The 21,308-nt window shown below is 36.2% G+C and overlaps 1 protein-coding gene across 8 annotated transcripts in view; it reads right to left on the minus strand.

Annotated features, from left to right (window-relative positions):
• The window catches only part of AKAP6 (A-kinase anchoring protein 6), a 504,258-nt gene that overhangs the window by 276,823 nt on the left and 206,127 nt on the right, over window positions 1-21,308 (minus strand). The window contains exon 1 of one of the 8 annotated variants that reach the window (XM_036239030.1): window positions 5,664-8,178. The exons of the other annotated variants lie outside the window; for them this stretch is intronic. The gene's annotated coding sequence lies outside the window, so the exon portion shown is untranslated. Of the gene's footprint in view, window positions 1-5,663; window positions 8,179-21,308 lie in introns of those variants that run through there. 8 annotated transcript variants of the gene reach the window in all.

A 21,308-nucleotide genomic window follows, 5' to 3' on the forward strand; every position in this document is an offset into this window, starting at 1 on the left:
TCACTTGCAATCCCACTTTTGAGAATTATGTCTCAGTATATTTACCCTTTTGTGAAATGACTTATGTTCAAACTAATTTACTGCAATACAATTTGTAATATCCAAAGATTGGAAACAGACAAAATGTCCATCAATAGGGGACCAGTTAAGTAAATTATGGTATACTCATTCAGTAGAATACTACAGAGCAATAAAAACAAATGATGATGATTTAAAAAGCTCTCTATATTCTGACACAGAAAGATCCCCATTAAGTTTAAAAAGCAAGGTGTGAAACAGTATGTATAGAATAACATAGAGGAGAAATAAGTAAATTCATATTTGCTTATAAATGTATGTACAAACTCTATAAAGATTTTCAAGAAACTAATAAGAATAAGCAGGTGCCTGGCCAGGGTAAGGAAAGGAGAAGCAGGGCAAAAGGGTCAATCCTCTGCACTGGAGGATGGATGGGGGACCTTGCACTGTGTATCTTTTAATATTTTTGAATTTTTTAATCTGTGAATCTACTTCACATTCAAAAATTTAAGACAACAACAAAAACCCTTAACTAGTTTGCTGTGAGTAGTTTAAAGCTAAAGGACAGTAGTCTAATTATATTGTCTTCAATAAAAGCTCCCCTTGATGGACGCTTGTGTTATAATCAGTAGTCGACAGAAAGCATCATTCTTTACCACTAGTCTGCTTTGAGGAATATTATCTTATTTCTCCATCTAAAATATCCCCTTCTATCTAAGAGATAAAGCAGCTTATCCAAGCACTTCAATTCAATAATTTCACCATTAAGAGCACTTCTGATACTATTCTTCTAAGCACTTTTAAAAAGCTGAAAACTTCAATTGAACAGACTGCTCATTACAAGATGAGATGCAATTTATACATTGATTGAAATGGCTTGATGAGGACCTTAATAATCCTTTGCTTTGAATGAGGAGCTTCAGTACACAGAAGGAGAAAGCCCACTCAAAATGATAATGCGGTGCTCAGAATAGTACTATTAGTTCAACCAGTCAGTAATAAGGCATATTTGCGTCATTATACTGGGGTGCCTGTCATTTTCCAAAACAGCAGTAATAGAATACTGTCATTAAGTCATAGAACATTCTAGAAGAGCTGATGAGAGAAAATATTGAAGACATCAGGTTTTCTGCAAGAACTATATCTATATAAATAGAAGTACAGGGAAGACTAAGGGACAAATAAAGACAAAGAGACAGGACAGTCTGATGGAAGAAAAAACCTGCATTCTACTTACATTTTCCTATTAACTAGCCCATTATTGATTCTGCCTGAGCTTCAATTTCATGATTTGTAAAATGTGGATGATAATGCTTTATCTGCTATAGTAGAGACACTGCTATATACTCACCAAACCCATTTCTTTTTCCTTCTGGGAACAGGGCTAACCTACATTTCCCAGGTACACCAAGGTGGGGTCATTCAACTGAGTACTGGCCAATGAAATGTCAGTGGAACTGATGCCTAAAAACTACTTCGGGATCTTTGATGCACTCTCTCTTCCTTGTCTGCTGGCTGGATTAAATGAACACTTGTGTGACCCATCATCCAGCTCTAGAATTTCCCTCCTTTCTAAGCTGAGTTTGCAAACTGTTTCTAATAGTTTCCAAACTGTTTTGACAAGGAAAAGAAAAGCAAGGGAAGATGTATAGAACTATTTAACTACCAACTATATTGAGTTGGTATATTGACTTTAATTCAGAACCTCTAAAAACCTTTACCAGTAGTGCAACCAAACCAGCCTGACCTCCTACCCCCAACCCCCTTGAGCTGCCCTCGTCTAGATGGTGACGGAAGCTAATTTATTCTCGCGGCCAAGCTGCTGAGGTTTCACTGTATAGAAAGGAACAGAGGTGTGTAAATCCTATCTGGGTCTGAGGTGCTATAGGCTGCTTCTCTCTGAGCAGGAGGTTCTACACACTAAATTATTTTATTTCTCTGACTTGGGTTCTATAAGCATAATTTTGTGGTTACTGTTATTCTCAATCCCTGCAGGTGCCTTCCCTGAGTGTCGCCATGGAGTGTCACTAAGTCACTTCCTGGCAATAGTCACTTCCTTTGAGTAATGTCCAGCTCATGACAGGGCTGAACAAAAGCTCCAGTTTCTGGCGCAGAGGCAAATATTTGTTCATTCATTCAACAAATATTTATTGAGCTCTGAGAGTGTAAGGCATGCCACTAGGTAATATATAGGACATGGAGCATGGTAAGCAGAATGAGAGGTATAAGAAAACTCCACATGTGTACAAAAAATCAGTCATCGAAGACACACTGTTTACAAAGTAAACAGTAAAACTCTGGAAGAATGAAACAGGATTTACATTATCAAATAGTTGCTACCTTTGGGAAATAGATTAATGATTTATTTAGAGCTCTTATATCCTTAGAGATCCTGTGAGGCCAGAAGGTGCCCTCTTAGACTCCACTGTTCACATACACCTGAACCTTATCCTAAGTGTGTTAGAACCTCCATAGGCCTCTCTTCCTGACTACAGTAACTTCTTAAGGGCGGGGACCAGGTTGTGTTGTTCACCTTCAAATTCTCAATTGCTGGCATATGACAGAGCCTCAATAAATAACTGGTAAGTAATCAACAAATATATGCTATCTAAAATTTCAACCAAAATCTAAAGTAAAAGCTTAAAAAGTGTCCTTATGAAATATGGAATTTTCCCTTAATATGACGAAGCCCATGCCTTAAGATGTTGATATTCATGTTAACTTGATTATTGAGTAGCTCTAGGGATTCTAAACAGATAGATTCTTTTTTAAAAACCAGCCTGACAAAATGAATGTATCTACTGAAGGTGGAACATTATAGGCATGACTAGAAAAATGGTTCTTGTACCAAACTCAAGAGTTATCAGTTATTATATATTCAGGACAGATATTCAGCCAACATGCAGCAGTGAGGCCACACCTGTTATTTACAGTTGGCATCCACTCTGATTAGCTAGTGCTCTTTTCATGCTATGTATTAAATATATGACTATCAGGCATTATGTAGAAAGGATACTTACTGTAAAATGACAATTACATAACAATGGAGGAAAGATGGCTACAGAAACCCTGCCACTGTGAAAATGGAATTGTAGAAGGATATCTGAAAACTATTAGTGAATTCTACTCATACCTTAATTAATAAAATATAGTAATAAAACAGTTACACGTTTTATTTTTGTATAAACACCTTAGATAGAAACTTCCTAAAAAATAAAAGCCTTTAAAAGAAAGTTGGAGTAACTATATTAATATCAGAAAAAGTAAATTTCAGAACAAAGACTATTACCAGAATAAAGAGTCATTTCATCATGATAAAAAGATAAGTTCATCAAGGGAATATAATCCTTAAGTGTCAATGTATCTAAATAAGAGAGCTTCGAAATACAAAAAACAAAACCGGATTGAACTACTAGGAGAAATAGACAAATTCATAGTTATAACTGGGTATTTCAATATCCCTCTCTCAATAATTGATAGAATAAATAGACATAAAATCAGTAACAATACATAATGAGAGAAAGTTTGAACAGCACTAGTAACAAACTTGACCCAATTAACATTTAGGAACTCTTACAAACAACAGCAGAATACACATTCTTTACAAGTGTCCATGGAACATTTACCTAGATAGATAATAATCACAAAACAAGTCAGCAAATCTCAGTAACTTTGAAAAATTTCAAGTCATAACAAGTCTGTTCTTTGGTTACAATGAAAATAGATTAGAATAGTAAAAACCAAATAACAAAAAGACCTCTGGAAAATCCCCAAATATTTGGAAAATAAATAGTATACTTCTAAATAATCTATGAGTCAAAGAAATCAAAAGGTAAATCACAAAGCATTTTAAATGAATACGAATAAATATACAACACATAAAAAACATGCTGCTGCTATAGCAGTACTTGGGAGAAAATTTATAGCACTAAACACTTCTATAAAAAAGTAGTGAACGGTCTCAAATCAAGGACCTCTGATTCTAGCATAGGAAGCTAGAAAAAGAAGAGCACTAAGATAATACACACTGAGAAACCCCAAAACTATAATATACACTTGATCATCGACAAGCTATCTAGGGATGAAACTTCTTTCTCAAGGACATCCCAAACCCTGCTAATTAGCCATCAGGATGAATGCCCACAGTCACCGGATCTGATAAACCCTGTAGGAGGCACTTGGCAGAAACCATAACTTCTTTTTAAAAGACTAAAGTTAAGAATTGAAGGAAGGGCATGACACAAGCTGGACTTATTTACAGGAAGTAACACTAGATGATCATGCATTTAATGAGTTATCTCTCATATTTTATGAGAATATTTGACCCTTGTTACTATTATTAGGGGTTTAAGGCTAAACTTTCATTGAAATGAGTGAATGTTTATTAAACAATTACAAGGAGCCACACAAAATTGCCATTTTTATAGGCCCCAATTGTCAAATATTGGCGATTTCATATTGTGCAAGCTGATAATTCCTGAGACTGCAAGAGATACAAAGGTTAGAAAAGCAATAATATTGAAGCTTTTCAAGTTTATGAAATTAACATAATGTACAAAGAATAGAATAATAATCTTTTCAACTTTTATTTTTTTTAACTGTCACTAAGAGGTTTAACATTTTTCCTCCAGAAAACCTTTCCTTACTAAAGGCACAGTTTAATATCCAATATATCCAATAGGCCACTCTCAACACCTACCACACAGATATCCTTCTAGAGGCATGTGATCATATACATATACATGTATTTTCTTGATAATGAAAAGACAGTTTTTGCTCCTGAGAAATTTATCCAAGGTTAAGCAATGCTGGTATATCTCACTTTAAGAATCTGACATGTAAAGAACCATCAAAGCATAATTTAAGTCATGACTCCTTATTCATTTCACACATAGATTACTTAAAACTGATCAGCTTTTGAAGTATGTGTTAAATCATTTCAATTACAAAATCCAGTTTGCACATGGTTCAGAAATATGTCTGTCATATGATATGAGGTACACATATGAATTTGAAATAATGCTAACTTAAATAACACACTAGCATCATTTATGGCATTTACATATTAATTTTATGTGCTAGACACTTGGAAGCCAAAACTAAATTTGATACTTTAGAATGTAGGTCATCATTGAAACAAGAAAAGCAATAATACTGCAGCATTTTATGCTACATATACTGATGGGGGGCACAAACATAAGGCTAAGTGAGGCTATTTGGAAAAAGTACTGTTGATTTTCATTTCAGTGGTTTTAAAATATGTGAAAGCTACACTAAGAGGCTTAACATTTTTCCTATTCTTTCCCATAAACATAAAAAGTCTGCCTTTTGGAGCTACAATAAGGGAAATAAAACAGGGAAGAGGAAAGTAAATTTTAAAGAGGCATTTTACCACGTACCAGACAAATCACACTTTGTGTGACTCCAGCAGTCTCCCTTTTGTCCTAGAACTTCAGTGCACTTGAATAAGAACATGAAGACTGTCATTTGCAATCATGTCAAGGTAGGGAGTAAAACAGAGTACCCACCAATACGGACAGGCTGTGTGCAGGAGACACTTGAGACTCTCATGTGCAAGTCTGAATCTGAACAGTTTTATGACCTCTGTGCATCTTATAAAGAATTGCACGTAAATAACGTCCTACCTGAACTGTGCAGCAAGAGGAGGTCCAAAGTACTGTGGGGTCCTACTCAGGCTGCTGTAATTTCACGTCCCTCAGCCGAGTCATCCGCTTCTGTCAGTTATTCCACCTCCAACCAACAGGTTGAAGCAGGGCACAGATAGCCTAGATCTTGTAACGCAGGTAGATTTGCTTTTTAACCAGCTCTTGCTGGTTAACCAGCTTTACAGATAGAGACTATAAAGTACAACATATAACTTTCTTTCCATACTTGAACACATACAGGCTTTGGGCCTAACTGCCTAGAGGCTTGTTATGAACTGTAACTATAGTAAGGTTTCAGATCCTCAGTCCCTCAGCTCCCAGACTGCTAACTGGAATTTCAGTCCACATGTGCCTTTCACAATTAGCAGGGTTATTTTAGGCACTGACCTAAGTTCTCAGAGAATGTAAGCTGATGGCAAAGAGGTCTCCAATGTGTCAGTTACTTGGTTACAAGAGAAAGCTCATTTGAGAAGCTTACAATCTGTATGTAGCGCTTCCTCAACTCCCCATTCGCTACAAGTGTTTTTACCTCAGCTGAGGAGAAACACTGAAATTGTACACCTACCTTTTCATACTCACAGAGAGCTTAGACCCATCATGAATAAGAATAATTCAACAGAGGCACACAAGTGATTTGGACAGCTGTTTTATAAAACAATTTTAATTTCTGACTGGCAGACATCCAGTCACGCAGTGTATTGCTCCACAAGAAGTTCTAGTAAAAGCAGATTAATTGCCAAGAATCTTATCAAGATCATTCATCCCCTTCCAGACTCTCATAGAGAAAGCTGTAAATACAAAAATATTCTAAAATTTTTCATAATTATAAATGTTAGTTCCCCTCTACCAACTGATATATATCTACTTAGGTCTGCTATTTCTAATAAAGTACTCCACCTACTGGCTAAAATGACCGTTTTGCAGACATGTATCTCATGGGAGAAATAACCTAAAAAGAAACAGTAGAAAGAAGTTGCATTGTGTCTCCTTACCAGTGGGTTCCTCTGTGCGGCATTGAGCATTCTGACTTCCAGAGGCAACACAGGATAAATTCACAAACCTTTTAACTTCCTCATCAGCAGAATTCCCTTCTCATGGTTTCCAGAAAAGCCAGACCTCAAGAAGAAAGCTCGAATCCCCAGGAGGGAGTGATGGAAGAATTTCCTGGGTTCAAGATTTGCTGAGAACTACTTATAGAAAGAATGAGTCAACCCTGATCTGAGAGAAGTTTAAATAAAAATATCGATAAATCTGTTGGGAATGGTTAGCTATTGTCTCCCTAAAGAGAGATCCCCAAAATGGATAGTCTGGAAGTCTCTTCTCTTTCTTTGACTACTGTTCTCAAGCTTCTTGACTGTCAGCTCAGTGGTCACCTCCTCTGGAAGCCTCATGACTACCCTTGGTTGGCTTAATACCCCCTCCTCAGTGCTCCCAGGCTCTGCCAACTGCCTGATATCTTAATGGGTTTGGTACCTTCTTCCTCACTCCCCAAACAGGGAACTCTAGGCAGCAGTTGCTGTGTCAGATTCATCTTTGCAGAGCTGGCTTAAAACAGCACTGGGCCCTTGGCAGATGTCAATGAATGTTGCAGAATGAATGAAGTCTGGGACGTTATAGAATCACTGGAGCACATGTGGGTTCAACAAACTACTCCCACCTTACCCCCACTGTCCTGAGATGTTAGTTCAGGGTGACCAGCAGTTCTGAGGTGGCAAAATGGATGTCATGTAGACTCACTATAAAACTCAATTAATATCTGATGAAAGCTCAAGCAAATGAATAACCATGTGTCAAATCTTTAGTAAGAGTCTACTTGGTGCTCATCCCCAGTTCCGAATTTAAGCCAGGCCTGCTCTAGTCAGTTGGTTCCAATGATAAATAAGAATTTGCCTTCCCAAAGCCAAAAGGCTTACACAGTTCCCTCTCTGACATGCAATTACCCCTTTTCTCTAATGCACCAGCTCCCACTTCCCACAAGCTGAGATTCTTTCATTTGTGACGATAATACAGACAGGAAAGACATGTCCTGCACTCAAAGCCAACTCACAATGTAGATGAATCACAGACTGTAATAGCTACAAACTGATGGTACTTTAACCTTCGAATTCTTTCAAAATCTTTCAAGAATAAAAGAAAAGCATGTTTTCTATTAGGAGTGCTGAAAGTATTTGGACCACTGGAATATATCTCTTAGAATTTTTTTTTCATTGCTGGTATTTTTCTAGAATTTAATAGCATATAGCCTGTGGCGATTTTTTTTTTTTAAAGAGCGATATAACCTCAGTTCTGCGGTCAGTTATATGCTGGCAGAAAAAAAGGAACATGTACTTCACAGGGTCCTATTTTTAATTCTCATTTAAATAGCTGTCAGCTCTTGCCAGCACAAAAGAAGAAAGATGATAAAATCAAGACAAGATTGTTTTTTTCTGGCCAGAACCAAGTATTAACATCAGTCTTGAAAGCTATGCTTATTTGAGAATTTATATATTCCTCAGAGAATTTTAGAAGCATCTACATGTGTGTATGTGTGTGTATATGTGTGTGTATATATATACATATATATGTATATATATATGTATTATGTATATATAATCCAAATAGAGGTATTTGACAGAATTAGCTATAAGAGGAGTCTTCTAACATTCCTATAAGGAAATGCATTTAATGACTCTCATTGTGAAATATATATTTATTCACTTAAATATAAAATTTTTGTTCAATATCCATCATATATTAAGCTCTGTGCTAAGCTCTCAGAATTTTTAAAATGAAAAGAACATAGACCGTTTCCTCAAAGAATTTAGAATCTAGAGAGATAGACGGATAAGTAAATATTAACAATATAGTTTGAGGAGCATGGTGATGGCATCTATAGAATGTGTCTTAGAATAGGAAGGGGGCACATCTAACTCAGAATTAAGACAAAAAAGTCAATTAGACTAGGTGAAACAGCTGAATTTTATAAGACAAGTAGGAGAGAGCCAGATGGCTTTTGGGAGAAAGCATTTGAGGAAGAAAAAGCATCTCGTGATATGTCAATTAATTCCATGGGGAGAATTCTTTTGCAATGTATATGTATGTCAAATTATCATGTGGTACACTTTAAATACCTTACATTGTATTGGTCGATTATATGTCAGTAAAGCTGGGGGGGGGGGGGGGGAAAGCATCCTGTGAGAAGACCTGAAAGCAGGAGAGTGTGAGGCACTTTAGTTGAGGAAGCTGAAACTATCTCAGTATGAGAAGAGCCTAGTATGCAAGGGTGGGAGTAAGCAGAGAGGAAAGATATGAACAAGGGAATAAAATAACTCCTCACACCTTAGGCCAGCCCAGAGGAAGGACTGTCTAGAACCACAGCTGGCAGTACCTCGTAATCCTGAGGGGCTTCTGTGGGCCTTTAGTGGAGGAGAACTTCAATTAAAACAATTCAGCCACTGTGGAAAACAGTTTGGAGGTTCCTCAAAAAATTAAAAATAGAATTACCTTATGACTCAACAATTCTATTTCTTGGTATTTATTCAAAGAAATCCAAAACACTAATTTGAAAAGATATAAGCAACCCTATGTTCACTGCAACACTATTTATAATAGCCAAGATGTGGAAGCAACATAGGTGTTCATCAATAGACAACTGAATAAGGAAGATATGGGACATACATACAATGGAATACTACTCAGCCATAAAAAAATGAAATCTTGTCATTTGTGACAGCATGGATGGACCTAGAGAGTATTATGCTAAATGAAATAAATTAGAGAAAAGCAAATACCATATGATTTCACTTAAATGTGGAATCTAAAGAACAAAATAAACAAACAAACAGAAACAGACTCATAGATACAGAGAACAAACTGGTGATTGTCAGATGGAAGGAAGGTTAGGGGGCTGGGTGAAAAAGGTGAAGGGATTAAGAAATACAAATTGGCAGTCACAAAATACTCTCAGGGATGTAAAGTATAGCTTAGGGAATACAGTCAATAATATTGTATTAACTATATATTGTGCCAGGTGGGTACTAGTCTACTTGGTGGGGAATCACTTCATAAATTATATAAATGTCTAAGCACTAGGCTGTATACCTGAAACTAATATAAAATAATACTGAATGCCAATTGTAATGGAAATATATATATATGTATATATATAAACAATTCAACTAAGTCATGATTTAGTTTCCCTCTTAAGTCATGAATCAGTGCAAATAAAATCAATTGTTGTTATGTAAAAATTGCATAATTGATGTTTGATATTACTCTATATATAGAATTTACAACCTAAATGTGGGTATTACTATAAACATAAGCTTCATCTTTAAAGGCATACATAATATATTTTAAGGCAATGATTCAGAATCACAGTCATCGGAGCTGGAAATCTTCTGGTTCAATTTCCTCAAATTGTAGAGGAGGAAACCAAGGTCCAGAGAGGTTGTCATTTGCTCCAGTCATTGTGCTAGAAAGGGGCAGCCCTTGTGCAAGAACAGAGCTCTTTGCATCCCCTGCAGCACACAGTGCCTGCCTTCGGTATCTGTAGCAAGGGTTGGGGCGGGGGGGAGGTGGCGGAATATGTATAATATACATAATTTTATCTTACGGTTTATAGAGAGCCATTGTTGGATTTTAAGCACAGTAGTGAAAGATTGAGTGAGATTGGTATTTTAGGTCATTCCTTGTTTTGATAGAGTATATAAGGATAGGGGTCAATAACTCAGACGAAGGATGATGAGATTTGGACCTAAGCCAAGGTCGTAAGGATGGGAAAGAGTGAACAAATTTTAGAAACAATAGGGAGCTATAACAGACAGGATTTGGTAACCAGCTGGACATGGTGGGCGAAGAAACAGAGAAGTTGAGCATGGTTAACTCATTTCAGTTACTCAGTAACCCTGAAAGAGGTACCTGGTAGAAAGCATATGAGCATTTAGGGAGAAAGAAGAGGCTGGCCAGCCTTGAGAAGAGTAGAATTAACTTCAGATAGGTTGAGTGACAGATGTCAAAGTCAGATCACCTTCACATTGCTTGGGATGCTATATGGCATTCTTGGTATTTGAGGTAGTTCGTTGTTCCCAAAGGCGTGGACATAAATTACAATGTTATCTACTGATAACAGTACTGTACTTTAATAGTATCTTCAACTGCCATTTTATATCATTTTTTGATTCCCACTTCTGGTTACAGCAGACTGGTTTATGCAGACCAACCATCTCACTGAGAACTGAACAAAACAGAACCCATGTGAAGGCATCAGAGAATTATTAAGGCAGCAGGGGTTTGAGAGCCTAAGATTCCACGGAGAATAGAAATTCTGAGAGAAGAGGTATTTGGCATTATTTTTCCTTCAAGGCCTTCGCAGATTTGTAAGCTGAGCCCAAAGGCCGAGAAGCCAAGCTGAAATTCTAGCAGTCTTTAGAGCTAGAGGGACAAAAACTGGAGCTCAGAAGCCACAAACAAGGAGGTGCCCCGGTAAAAATCCAGGCTTTCAAGGAGAACCTCTAAAGGACCACTCTGGAGTACAGTCAAACCAGAAACAGACCAGTCCTCACAAAATGAATTCAACTACACATAAAAAAAGGATAACATATTTTGACCAAGTTAGATGCATTCAGGACACGTTGGTTGAATGTTTGAAAAAAAAAAAATCATATGATGTTCTCAATATATTCAGGAGGAAAAAAAGCACTTGCTAAAAATGTAACATTCATGGATAAACTTCACAGACACAAAGGAAGTTAAATACAAAAGAGTATTATCAAGCATGATTTTTTTTCTTTTAAGCTCAAAAGCAGGCAAAACTAAATTCAGTTATTTAGAGATACTTATATAAACAATAAAACTATTCAGCAACGAAGTATCGTAAAGTCAAACTGTTGGTTACTTCTAAAGGGGGCTAAGAGGCTGTGATCAGAGAAGTATGTGAAATGTTTCTACAGTCCTGGCAAAATTCTATTTTTGTTTTTAATCTAGGGTGGCTGTAAATCAGATGTTTGTTTTAATGTGTTTTTTTTTTAATTTAAAAAGATATATACAGATATACAACAATTTAAAAACATGAAAGGATATATATACTGATAGAAATATAAGAAGACTTAAACAGATAAAGACACATACTACTACATTCTTAGATAAGAAAACTCAAGATTATGAAAATTTCAATTCGTTTCTAAATGTAACAGAATCCCAATAAAAAAAAACAGTAGATTTTATTTGGCATAAGACAAGCCGATTATAAAATTTAAGTGGGAAAAAAACTAAAAAGGCAGGAAACTGTTGAAAATGTCATTATTTTCAGAATTTTTCTTTTAGGTAGAGCCAAAAACAAGGTCAATTAGATAGCTATTGAAATATATTATAAAACTATCATATATAAAGCAATGTGGTATTTTCACATGTATAAATGGTAAATGGAACAGAATATAAAGCTAGAAATAGAAATGTGATAAAAATGACATCAGTAGGGAAAATATGATGTATTCAATAAATAATATTGGGACATTGAGGTAATCTTTGATCATTAATTTAAAAAAATTATGTGACTTTTAAAAAGGTACCTTGGGATAAATTCTCAAAGAATAAAGATTTCAAATATTTTAAAAAATCAAAACTTAAAAGTATTGGAGGAAAATACATGGGAAAAAATTTACAACCTCAAAGTGAGACCAAAGTATAACACAAAACCTATTTGAGAGAAAAATTAATAAACTCTACTACAAAAACTTATACTTTTATGTGCAAAATAAAATACTAAAAACAAAGTTAAAAGATAAATTGCAAAGAATTTGCAAATATTCACACTTTTTTCCTAATAAATCAACAAATAAAAGCAACAAGCCAACAAAGTTTATAGAAAAGGTATAGTGTACAGGGAATACAATTGTATTTTAAATGCATAAAAAGATATTCAACCTTACTCATAAGAGAATCAAAAATTAAAACTACATTGAGATACTATTTTTACCCATCAAATTAGCAATATCAAGAAACTGTTGAACATGTTTAAAGAGGCTTCTTCTGCTTGCTGGTGAGAATGTAAATCAGTACAATTTTTATGGAAAACAATTTGGCAATTATCTACCAATGTTGCCAATATAAAAGACATATCCTTTGATCAGCAAATTATAATTTGAGTATTTTTTCTACAGATATATGTACATAATAAAAGACGACATTACAAAGTTACTCATTGCAATATTGGAAAAAAACATAAATATTCATTAATCAAGGACTGATTAAATAAATTATGTTTAGAAATATAATGGGAAACTATTCAGTTGTTAAAAAAGAATAAGACACCTCTTAATATTTGTATTTATAATATTGTCTAAGAATATATTGTTAGATGAAAAAAATATGTAATATACATATATATAAGATGCATCATTTGGATGAAAAAATAATTCACTCATCCATAAATATTATTTAAATATATTTTCTGTGCCAAGCACTTTTCTAGGTCCTCGGAATACAGCAGAGATCAAACAGAAAAAGACAAACAACGAGTAAGTTAAATATAGTATATGTCAGACAGTAGTAAGTGCTGTGAAGGAAAAGAAAAACAGAATAAGGGGAACAGAGAGTCATGGGGTGATAGCAAAGATGCTGCTTTATAAACAGTGGAAAGGAAAGAATCTCTGAACAGGTGATAATTGAATAGAGACTTCATCAAAGAAATGAAGGTTGACACAGGAGGGTGTCTGGGGGAAGTGCATCCCAGAAAGCCTGAAGAACAAGAACAGGAGTGGGAGTATGCTAGTGTCCTGAGGAAACAGCCAAATAGAACCAAACACAAAGGAAAATGTAGAAGATGTAGTCAGAAAGGTTGGCAATGGGAGAGAGGGACAGATTACATAGTGCCATTGCAAGGACTTTTTATTCTGAGATGGGAAACCACTGGAGCATGTCACAGGTTGGCTTTCTGGGAAGCAGACTCTGAAATGGAGCTTAGTGTGCAGGAAGTTGATTAGGGCATACCCTTGGAATGAATTTGAGAGGAAGGGGAAGAAGGGTGGGGGAAATTGGACTGTGATGCAATCTCAACAAATGCATCAGTCCACCCCATAAGAATCTCTGAAACTGAGAACGCTCTTCAAATTGTCCCAGTTGGGATGAGGGGGGCAGGCCTTTATAGCCCTGCAACAATGGGTTCTCAAATATGGCATGAAACTGAATTTGCAGTGAGTACATCAGAGGAGGGGAGAAGAAGAATTGGAGATAATATTTTTTTTTTAGGATTACAGCTATAATTGGAGCAAAGAAAAGGGATGGTAGCTGGAAGGGAATGTACAAGTCAAGGAAGAGCTCTTCCTCTGTCAGGCTGGGATGTGTTACAGCTTGTTTGTATACTAAAGGGAATAATGCAGATTGTATTGTTCTAGAAGGATAAAGGAAATTGATAGCAATGCTTACTTCTTGAGGGAATAATTATGAGGCAGGAGAATAAAGAGATTAAATATTTACCATTTTCTATCTCCGTATATATTATCTAATCACAAATCAATCAATAATTAAAATTAAACAGATAAAGTAGATCTTTACATATTGACACAGAAAGAGATCCTAAATATTACGTGAAGTAAGAGATTTGGTTACACAATAGTAACAGATGTTTTTAAGATTATATAAATATGAATATAAGTATGAACTAAAAGTCTATAATAATATATACCAAGTTCTCAAAAAGAGTTATTGTTACAGAATATGAAAGGAGAATGCCCACTTTACATATTGTTTGATTCTTTACAACTTTACATATCAGAAAACATATACATTTCATATTTTAAACTATCTTTACTACATACTAATCTGCAAACATGATTTTTCTCTGTGCATTGTAACCAAGAAACTAACTAGAAACTTTCCTGGGCCACTAGGATATTCGGATTTGAGCAGGTAGGGATGGGGACTGAGGGAAAAACAAAGAAGAATTACACCTGAGCTGATTGGGTAAAAGTGCATTGGACTCTGGCTCTTGAGAGTATATCTTCCATCATTTTAGATATCAAAGCTTGCCTAGTACAGTGGCACCTAAATTCAAAAAAATTTTAATGAAAATCGATAGTTAAAAATTATTTTGGTTTCACACTGGTTTATACTAAATCATAAACCATTTCTTCCTTCCTTCACAATCACTTTACACAAATATCTACAAATCATAGAAAGAAATCCAACATCAGAAAGCATGACTGATCATGAATGGGCACCTAGATTATGAATAGGACACAAACGGTTAAGAAGAAAGGCCTTAAATTCAGCATGTTGTGCTATTATTTCGATCATAAGACTTCAGGGCTTAACACAGATCTTACACTAATGCAATACTGCACATAGCAGAATTTACTACTCAAGTGAGTTGTGAATTTCTTCCTCTTCAAAATAACCCCAACATTCTCTCATTTGGAGCTATGATTTTTCATCCAACTCTGAAGAATAGTTCAACTGCTTCTTTTTTCTAAATATCTGACATAGTAGCCAACATTTGTCTCTCAAACAAGAAACTGCCTATCATTTGTTTGAATTGAGAAATACACATTTAATTAGAATGTGCTACTCAAAGGAAGACTATTAAGAGACACAAATGCCAACTTCAAGGTCCAATTCTCTTACATTTGCAGAAAGATTGCTTTTTCTTTCACAGCTCTAAGGCAAACTGCATATCCTCAATTGGCTCTACAAGGCCTAAAACCATTGCGTTGCCAGCTTAAGGAAGGTAGAGAACTCTACAAATCTCTTAGAAATTAACTTATCAGAGATTGCCTGAGCACAAGAGTTATAAAAACAAAAAAACATGTCTCTATATAAATATATTAACATACGAGTTATGAGAAAAGATAAATTTAAGTATCTATATAACACAGAAAATGTTCATGGTATAATATTAAAGAAACAATGTATAGAATTGTGATGGAGTCTGAATCTAAATTTTTATACATGTAAATAAAAACTGGAAAAAGGAAATACATCAAAAATGGTAATAATGGGTATCTCTAATGGGCCATGGACAATTTTTTCTCCTCATTTTTATAAGAATATGTATTATTCATATAATCAGGAGGAAATAATAGAAGTGATTTTTAAAAGCAATTGTATGCCACGGTAAAAATCTATCAAAGTGAGAAGTGGGTGTTTACTTGATAAAAGCCACTTGCTAAGTCTAAACCCGATGGAATTCTTTTTCAGAAAGCATTCCCCCCAAATTCCTGGAGGTTCTTTAACATGTCAAATTCTCATGGAAATAGGAACAGGAAGCTCTATCCTCTCCTCTCCTCCCAATATGTTTTCCTCAACACCCTCTGACTTAAGACTAGCTCCTTCCTCCTGGATATTAATTTTATTATGAGCCAAAGTGCAATATGTAGCAGAAATCAGGTATTCTCATGACGAATGGTGAATTCCATTACTCCAAGGAGTGTGTTTATGCATCTCTTCAGTATCCTAGTTTAATCTAGCCATTCTCTCTCTCTCTGTCTCTCTCTGTCTCTGTCTCTGTCTCTCTCTCTCTCTCTCTCTCTGTCTCTCTCTCTCTCTCTCTCTCTCTCTCTCTCTCTCTCTCTCTCTCTCTGTGTAGCTAGGCTCTAACCATCCTCATCTCCTGCATAAAAGAGTCATAATCATCTTTCTTCATATAAATTCATCACAATGTAATGTGTATACCCTGGGAGCTCCCCATAAAATACACCCTGGTTTTCACCTTCTTTCCCTGACCTGCACCTTGAAAAGGCATATATTTCAGGCAAAATCTAGTTTTCCACAGGCTGATTATCTATTTCTGACATCAAATAACATTTTTGTATTTTGTGACAGTGGAGGTCTCCTCTTATGTGTCTCCTACCTCATTTGGTTTCTCCACTGGGGACATTAAGTCCATCTTTAATCCTTGTTACCACAGGCTATTAGCTTAGCTGCTGCCTCACATCTTGACTCCATTTGGAGCCCGAAATTTTCCTCCTTAATATTCACTTAGTCATTCAGTCATCTGTTTAGCAGAAGGACCCTCATCTCCCTGACATCTATCCCTTGGTTTCATAGATCTGAGCACGATATCTTCCTGACATATTTTATGGCAATCACACAGGGACTTGGCTTATGGGCATGTGTGTATGTGTGTGTGTTTGGGGCGGGGGGTGGGGGGTGGGGAGGGGGTTAGGGAGGGAGAAAGAGAGATACTTCTGAGAACCACGTTCACTGATGTTGGCTTTTAACCACTGCATATGAAAACTCAAAAGTCCATATATAGCAATGTTCAGCACATACTTTTGCTCTGAGTCATAAGAGTTTGCTTTCAGCATTTAGAGCTGATGCCCACCAGGCCTGTCGAGCTACGTGAAAGATTCACTGTGGATGCTAAACTTGAGCCAGGTAATACCTATTGACAGGAGAATCTAAGGCTCTCATCATACCAGCTTTATATATTGCTTAGTATGGCTAGGCATCACCCTAAGCATTTTACAAATACTATTTATTATAATGCTCATTACAATTCTATGAGGTAGAATTGTATTACTATTGCTATTACCATGACCATCATTTTACAGAAAAGGAAAATGAGGCACAGTGAGCTGCCTTGTGTAGCCATGTAAGAAGTGGTTTGGAATTTGAACCCAGACAGTTGGGCTCCAAGAATCAACTCCCCTAACCGCCACTCCAAATTGCCTCTCATTTGTAGCGAGATTTCTATAAATAAAAATGCTTCGTTAGTGAAAAGATCTGACTAAATTGCTTTCGGGGACAAAAGTAGTAAATATGCCACAAGGCATTTCTAAAAGTCTGTGATACACACTAGTCCTGGAATTGCAGTACTAAATTAATTCGTCAGGACAGACACTCACACACACATGGGAGCCAAGCTGCCTCGGAGTTGAGCTTTAGCCAGCCTCAGACACTGCTTGGGAGGACCGTGAGCCCCACCCTCAGCTTCCCTCTTCAGCTGCTTCCACTTAGGGAATCTTTCTATTATTTTTAACTCTGTAAGCCAGAAAAAGCCTCAATTGGGGCCCAACATCTAAGGGTTTTCATATTCATCTGATGCAATTAAAATAATGCTAGATAAAATTTTATGCATGGGATATAAGGCTAAAAGCCAGCAGGAGACTTAGATTGCTGTACATATATCTTAATACAACACATCTTTGAGGTAATCCACATGAGGCAAGCTCAACTTAAACCTCTTCCAACCCCATTTTGCTCTTTGCTCTTGTCTGAGTAGGTTCTGAGCTGGCTTTGGGGACTCCTGAATAAGGAGGCACCATGCATTTTTCCTCAGGCCTCTCAACCCTATCTAAGGAGTTGCTTCTGTAGATCCAACCTTTTCCCCTGGACTTCTGTTGATAATTCTTTAAAAAACTAATCTCTGTAAGAATGACAAGTGCTCGAGGTCAGAATTTTTGTCAGTTCTGTTCTTCGCCATGTCAAGAAGAAATGATAGCCTCTCAATAAAGATTTGTTGAATTGATAAATATCATGTAAGGTACTAAAAAATATTGCATATAAATATGTTAAGGAACAATATATTGAATTTTTGTTTCAGCATGGAAATAGGAAAATTTAAAGGCACCAGGTAGATAATGACTATAATATGTAGTTAAAAGTGGGCTTAAAATATTTTCATCGGTAGTTAACAGAGCAGGAACGATTTTTGCCTGCAGACTCATTGCATCAGATTAAGATAAGGATCTGGGTGAGTGGATTGTTGTGTGCAAGTGCTGCAAACAAGCTGGTTTTGCTTTAATCTCCACACTGAGAAAATTCATCAAGATGCTTCTTTTGAAGTTTTGGTCTTCATAGAATAGTCAACATGCACCTGCCATCAGTCATTCAAGACACCTTGCCCAAATGTCACCTTCAAAATAAGAATTAACAATAAAATAGTCACTAAAAATGATAAATTGAGGGAATGGCTGAATCGGTTGCAGTCAGTGGGAAGGCAGGATGGTGCAGTAAATTAAGAGAACAGGTCTGGAGACAGCCTGAACGTCAGTTTTAGCATTGCTGTTAACAACTTTGATTCTTTGGAAGAGAAATTTACGCTTTGTGACTCAATCCCTTCATTTGCTAAATGAGTTAAGAGTAGGACCCATGTCATAGGATGAAGAGTAAATGTGATAGTATGTGCACAGTAATTGAAATATAGTAAGTACTGCATTAGCATTCACTATTATTATACATTCATAAACCATTCAAAATAAAGTACAAAAGAGTACCACACTAATATTCCATTCCATTGTATAATGTTCATCAGGCTACAGCTCTAGGTTCTCTTCCAGAGAGTAAATTTAAACAAATATACTTCCTGTGTCTCAAATAAAAATATAAAATTGAGAACAAATGTTTGAGGGCTGTGGAAGTGAACAAATGTGCACTTCTTTCTCAAATGAATGGAACAGTCAAAGGTTTCATCTAAAATAATTCCTATCTTCCAAAGCAATGAGCATATAAACAAATTCATAGAAACACAGAGAAATGGAATGAGAACACATTATGAGAAATGAATGAAGTATAAATATCAAACAGAATTTTTAAGATAAGTGCAAGGACAAGTGAACTGAAAACATATCCTACAAAGGGAACTTAAATCCTCATTTTCCTTAGGGAGAAGTGCTAGTTTCTTGCAAGATATAATCCCTATTTCTTTTCTGTCTGTGAACTATAAACCAGCTCTATCTGGGATTTAGCTTCGTTACAAATAAGTATGTCGGTTTGTTTATCTTGAAGTCTTTGTTTCTCTCAGAGAATTCTAAGGATAGTACTCATATTCACTCAGTTTTGCCTTTGTTTGTTTGTTGCTCTTTTTTTAAAGGTGAGAACTTGTTTGTGTATGTAGAAGGTGAACCATGTGAAATTACCTATACTTAACTGTCTCTGACCTATAAAAAAAAGCAATTTCATGTGATTCCGCTTCATTTGTTGTAAATTGGATGGATGTGAGCTTGGGGGAGTTGGGAGGTAAAAGAGTAGACGGATTAGAAAAAGTGATACATTTCTCAATGATTTTTTTACTTCACTTCTTCAAAGTTGTGTTATAAAAAAAAAAAAAAAACACTTGTTGAGGAATCAGAGCCACTTCAGGTGGAAGGAATTAAACTCTCTTAGCATTGATGAAAAAGAAAGGGATGCTCACGTCGACAGCAGCAGCAGACCCATAACTCAACTGTATAAGAAGGTGGCAAGGAAGTGGACCATTAATCAAGCAAAGAAAACAATGGCTTCTGCCCACTGTGCTGGGACAAAAGCTGCATATGTGGTGGATGAACTAGTGATTCCGAGAAACAAGACCAGGGAGTCACCTACCATGTAAAGCACTACATTTTCAGTCCCCCTCCCCTGTAACCTACCCCACTTTGAATGAATCTTGTCCAGGCAGGTTTACTAAACAGTTGCAAAATGCTTGGATTATGAACCTACAGAAATGCAAGCAGCAATCAGCTCACCTCCACTATTTAAGCATTTCAAACTCTTCTTCCCTCTTCCCTCCCTCTTGTCTTCTCTCTTTCTGCTTTGGAGTTTTCATTAGATGATGACATTTGACCTATTGTGAGAGCAAACACTATTTTCTGGCTTTTCTAATTTGAAAACCAGATGGCCTCTTCACTGGCCCCAGGGAAGAAGGAAAACAACTTGTTATCAACAATTTCACTTGGTTTTTCACTTTCTGGTTCTCAAACATGCAGTTCGATTATTACCTGTTTTACTGAACCCTGGAGACAGTGAGCAGCCTATAAAGCAAGCTTCCAGCACATCGCTGCTTCTGAGGACCAACCCTCATCTCCTCCCATCTTCAACTTTGGTCCCCGTCCCCACTACCCACCAAAAGCAAAATAAAATATATTCTAAGCTTTCTCCTATGTTAAATTGAAATTATTGTTTCAAAACTCCTGACAAGAAAGCAGTAGGTCAATCTTAGAGAAAATAAATGCAGAACACAAACTATTTTCCACACTGTGTTTCAAGCATTCCACAAAAATTTATATTTAGGCAAATATATGGGTTTCGATTGCTTCTGGACTCAACTTTTAATCATTCTAGGGGAAGAATCTACCCAGTTTAAACTAGATTTTTACTCTTTGTAAACCATGTGGCATTCCAAACATTTCTAAGCATTAGAGTTACATCATTTTCTCTTTTTTTTCCCCTTAATACAAAGAGCCATTATATTCCATTTTCACAACCTTTAAGTTCCCAATATCATATTACCCAGCTGTTGTTTCGGTCTCTCTCTCTCAGTTGCTAAGAGATGGAGATGGTGGCAGACCAGACCAATTTTCTTCAACACAGAATTCCAAGTTGACATAAGAGGGAACTAAATTCAGCCAAAGCACAGTGAGTCCAACAGTTGGCAGCCAGGCTGTATGTCTTTTCACAGCTGCATGAGACAGTTGGTTCAAAGAACCTCATTGGCATCTCCCTGCCAACATCACTGCCATGTTTTCAAGCATTCTCCTCCATGCCTCTCAGCAAAGAGAGGCGTGCGCATTTGCATTACAGGGATCAGTCTGCTGTCACAGTGCCTCTCCTATTCAGTTCCATGGCTAAAGACCACAATCTTATCTGAGTCAAGCTCATAATAATAATAATAATAATAAAAATAAAAAAAATAAAGAAAACTAGCAATTACTATGGGAAGCATTTATACGC

This window comes from Rousettus aegyptiacus, unplaced genomic scaffold (genome assembly GCF_014176215.1).
Source record: "Rousettus aegyptiacus isolate mRouAeg1 unplaced genomic scaffold, mRouAeg1.p scaffold_m13_p_3, whole genome shotgun sequence".
NCBI classification, from domain to species: domain Eukaryota; kingdom Metazoa; phylum Chordata; class Mammalia; order Chiroptera; family Pteropodidae; genus Rousettus; species Rousettus aegyptiacus.